The sequence below is a fragment of the Rhipicephalus sanguineus genome, chromosome 3 (genome assembly GCF_013339695.2).
Source record: "Rhipicephalus sanguineus isolate Rsan-2018 chromosome 3, BIME_Rsan_1.4, whole genome shotgun sequence".
Lineage (NCBI taxonomy): Eukaryota > Metazoa > Arthropoda > Arachnida > Ixodida > Ixodidae > Rhipicephalus > Rhipicephalus sanguineus.
Genome location: NC_051178.1, coordinates 130777384 through 130782376, shown reverse-complemented (window position 1 = coordinate 130782376; position 4993 = coordinate 130777384).

Below are 4993 nucleotides of genomic sequence, written 5' to 3'. Positions count from 1 at the left end.
AAGGACCGGTTCCGTGACAAATGAAGCGCGGCGACAGCGCTGAAATCGAGCACGTAGGGCAGCGCCCCATGCAGTAGGCCTGGAATGCGTCAGAGGCAACTCGCGTCCACGAACCTCGAAATAATTTTTAATGAGCTGTAGCCTATCTACGTGAAAATGCACGTTCAGATCTTACGCAGACAATAGGATCAGAGGAGACTGTCATCCTATGAACATGGCTGAAGACGCCAAGATACGACGGTAGAAGAACATGAGGCTGCCCTTTAAGTCCACAAGGAAGCTGAGAACATTGCTTGCGATGAACTCATTATAATGACCTTATTTGGATGCCCTTCTTGTTTAGAAATGGTAGCGCTGTGTCCTCGGTTGGACAGAACAGAAAATCGGGCTCCTTGTCGCAGGTAATAGGCTCTATGACAGTGGTGACAACGAGCACCTGCTGCGAAAAGTGCTAGTCTCAATGTATATTTTTCGAGGTATGTAGGAGATACATCGAGGTATCTGTACTCGTGTAATGTTAATTACGATTCCTGTGTACTTCTATATCCGGTTTTTGTATAACTTTTCTTATGTCCTTCGAGGCAACAAAGTGAACGGGGTTGTTGACGTTTAGATAGACGTTTTTTGTTTATATGCCGATTGTTCTCAAACCGAGTTCGTGGAAGGGTCATCAATGCAAACTTAATTCATTGGTTGAAGCTAACTTTTTGCCACTCCATGCGAATCCTTTCCCGTTCATCTGTGGTCAGAAGTGAATTAAAAAAAAAGATGTTTACCAATTTCACACGAAGGTTCGTGGAAGTGTCCGAGCTTCAAGTGAAATATACGTAATATCAACAAAACAAGGGGAATTTTCTTCCGAGGGGCTTGCTGTTATGTTAGACACGACCAAAAGAATCGAACAGACATTTAGGGTGGGAAAGCATAGTCGTGAGTGATTTCGTCAGTGCAAAGTTAATTGATTGGTTAAAACGAATGCTGCTGCCGACATACCCGCCGCGTGTGGAAAAAAAAAAAAAAACACGATCTCCGCGTCGCAAGCAGAACGCTAGAATCTCTATATAAACAGTCATGTCGCAATAGATTATTACACTGATCAATTTCCGCTGCACTTATATCGAACTTTGGTGTCTTTCAACTTAACATATGTTGATGAGTTGTTAACCTTACGAATATTAAGGCTTTTCCTGGTATACCGCACACTCGTGCGACCACACGGCATCCGATTAATTGTTCCTGTAAAGCGTGCACCGCCGCAAGTATACACAGTATGCGGACTATGCATAGAAATTTTTACACTATGGTTTTGTGTGCTGTATTATATAACACGTGACATGCGTGCCGGGAAGTACACTACTCGTGCTGATGATGCATCACTAATTTCTCACTCTCTGTACTAGAAAATTCTTCGTCGCTATATTTGATAAACACAAAAGCATTCAGGGGATGGCATATTTTAATGCACTAATTTCATTTCTCGCAGTGAAGAGACGTATCACTCTCGTGCGAACTTAGATATTTTGTTTCGTGTTGTCTCAGTATCGAAGTATTATCACCCGTCTGCGTTCATCGGGCATAATTTTTAGAGGAGCGAGGCAGCACCCACTATAACATCGCCTGGAAGCCTTGTCGATAAAGTGGTACCTTCGATTGAATGTTCCCTCTTAAGTAGGAGCAGTGCGTGCAGCGGTAATCAAATTAAAGAAAAAGTTTCTTTCTATTTAAACCTGTTTCTTAACCTGTCGCTGTTCCTTCGATTCGGCAAGTTCAATTGTCCCGAAAGGGTGCTCTGCCCCGTTTTAGCTCAACGTTTAGCGTTTTTCCGGAAGCAGCCAATAAAAGCGCATACCGGATAGGTGGCAAAGAGCAAGCGCTGCCTTGCAAGCTTAATGAACCATGCGCAGGGCCACGTATTACAGGGCGCACGGCGAACACAAATCTCGAAACAAAACAGGCGCACGGTCTCCGCCCTCTTTTTTTTTTTTTCTATACAAGGCTAGCACGTAAATGCGGCAAGCATTCAAAGCGGCTTTCTCTTTTCCTTGCGGCTGTTGTAGCGAAACCTCAAGGAGTGTGCTTTTGTCTTTCTTCTTTACGCGATGCAAGCTCGAGCATGCTTTTCTGTGCTCGCGTGTCTCTTTCCTGCCCCTGCCCGCTCAGGCCTGCTGCGGGTATTTGGTCATTAGACGCTCCGCTCTGCGGGCTTTCTCGTTGTTTACGCTGTGGAAACGGGAGCAGGCCGAGCGTTGTTTGGAACATAAACAATCGCGCCGCTTCGGTTGGGCCTTTATTCATCGTTGATTTTGGTATTCCGAGTGCGAAGAAATCTATTATACATTTTCTTTTGCCTGGTATTCAGCACGTGGCCGAGGAAATGATCGGACTGCTGACCGCTGCTGCAGTGTTAGCCGTTTATTGCCATCCGCATGCTCTATGTGCTGCATCTTCGGCGCGTGCGTAAACATGCTAGCCCTGCGGGACGCCTTCTATGGTAATTGGACATCGCGGTGTTTACGCGTTGTCGAAATGTAGGCTAAGTAAGAACTGATACATAAGCCAGGGGGAGGGGGGAGTTTGTTTCAAGAGGGTGGTTCTGGGTGAAACAAGTTGGCGAAATGGCGTACCAGTTTCTTTTTCTTGTTTTGATTACCTAAAAGTCTACGTTTTCGTTTACTTTCCACTGTTGCTGTTCGTTGTCGCCAGTGACGATCTATTTGTAACACCGTGAACCCGCTGATTGTTCTGTCTTATGAAACAAATTGGTCGTTACATGTAGTCAAAAGAAAAAAAAATTCGGTAGATCCCATGTACCTTGGGAATCGATGTTATGCGAAGCATGCGGAGGGAAGGTGACTGTATCGTAATTTTTTTATTCAGTGAAACGTCGCAAAATGACGATAAATATATGTGCAAATGTTGTACGCACAGAGATACGTTGAACAGTCTCATATGTTTTATGTATAAGCAGTTGTTTACACTTGCGCAACGATGCCAACATCAACACTGGTTATCTCAACGTTTGCTTAGAAACACCTGAAGCGGTACGCTGATACATAGCGCTTGTGCTCGCGAGGATGGTAGCCCTTGACAGTGCTACATAAATCAACTTCAGTGGATGGTGCTTAACTACAACTGACGTTAACCCGACCTGACGGATTTATCATAGGATAACATATGTAATGTTTTTTTAAAATTAGATAGCTAGCACTGCATCCACAGCTGACGTTTCACGAACATTAGGGTCTTCTTCAAAAGCAATTCCGAGGCCTGGAGTGGCTCTGTGCTAGAATACTTTATTGTCATGCAGCATGCTTAGGTTCGATTCCTGTTGTGCCCTCACATTTATTCTTTGCATTCGTCGGTTCAACGCTGCCGAAGTCAATTTTTTTCTTAACGCCCTCACGTTAAAGTTACCGATGTCTGTTCTCGCCATTCCTGGGTAGCTATAAACTGTCAATCACCTGTGGCGCATATCCGCATACCGTGGCCCGTGGCATACGGGTATGTACCACGCATGTCTCGAGGAAAGGGTTTGACAACATACGCGACGGGATTGTCACGTTACTCACGTCATGACCAGCAAGTCATATACGTCAAACTATTTTACCCTCCCATACTAATTTTGGTCTACCTCAAGTTAAGGGGGTGATCACGAGAGCACCCAGGCGTAGGCGGATAGATAGATAGATAGATAGATAGATAGATAGATAGATAGATAGATAGATAGATAGATAGATAGATAGATAGATAGATAGATAGATAGATAGATAGATAGATAGATAGATAGATAGATAGATAGATAGATAGATAGATAGATAGATAGATAGATAGATAGATAGAAACGCTCAAAGTGCTTGCAGTAGGCAAAGAAATGCTTCGCACTTAAAAAGGAAGCAACAAAAAGTATTTCTATAGAGGAATGCGCCTGTTTGTACAATAGCGTCAGATGAACGTAAAACAAATACTTCTAGATCTTTAGGCATGGTTCCTGGTTCTTTCCGGCCATTGCATTAACATCCGACTAAGCTAACGTCCACAGAGTTACGAAACTGCTCAATACTCATCTTACCCTTTACAAAACGAACATGAAAACATGTAACATGAAAAAAAAAAGTTGATGCATGGTATTTGGCGTTTTATGGTGAAAGGGCCAGTTGTGGCAAAAATGCCCCAATACAAAAACTTGCAAAAGAATACAAAAGAAATTCTAGTCTGTGCATAATTCTGTTCTGGGGCCTATAACACAAATTAGATCCCTAGAAATACACTGCCGACCATTACGACCTGCTTGCTTACATCCTACCGCTTGCTTACTGCTTGCTTACATCCAACCGGTATCTGCCGAGTAACTGACCTAATCCACGTACATCAAAAGAAAGAAAGAAAGAAAGAAAGGAAGAAAGGAAGAAAGAAAGAAAGAAAGAAAGAAAGAAAGAAAGAAAGAAAGAAAGAAAGAAAGAAAGAAAGAAAGAAAGAAAGAAAGAAAGAAAGAAAGAAAGAAAGAAAGAAAGAAAGAAACGAGATCATGTCGTTTAACGTAGGTTAACCGAGTGGTTATCTTTCCGCTAGCTGTAAATGGAAAAAAAGGGTGAAATGAAATGCGCATGCACTTCTAATTGCATCAGTTGCATTCTGCAACGTAATCAAAAGGCGTCACAGAATTCGCATGCGATTGGAAAGTGCACCAGCACTCTAGATTGCTTTATATATCATTGTAGTCACTAACGTCGCACGGAGCGCAATTTTATATGTAGTGCAGACGCGGAAATAAAGGCATTCTCAAAACAAACTACCCACCAGAAGGTACACTGTAAAGTTGCGTCACTTCGAGGTAAAGAATGCGTTCGTCGAAATGCAATGAATAATTGTTGGGGCTTAACGTCCCAAAACCACGATATGATTATGAGAGACGCCATAGTGGAGGACTCTAGAAAGTTCGACCTCCTGGGGTTCCTTAACGGGTCTCAAGCATTTTCGCCTCCATCGAAAATGC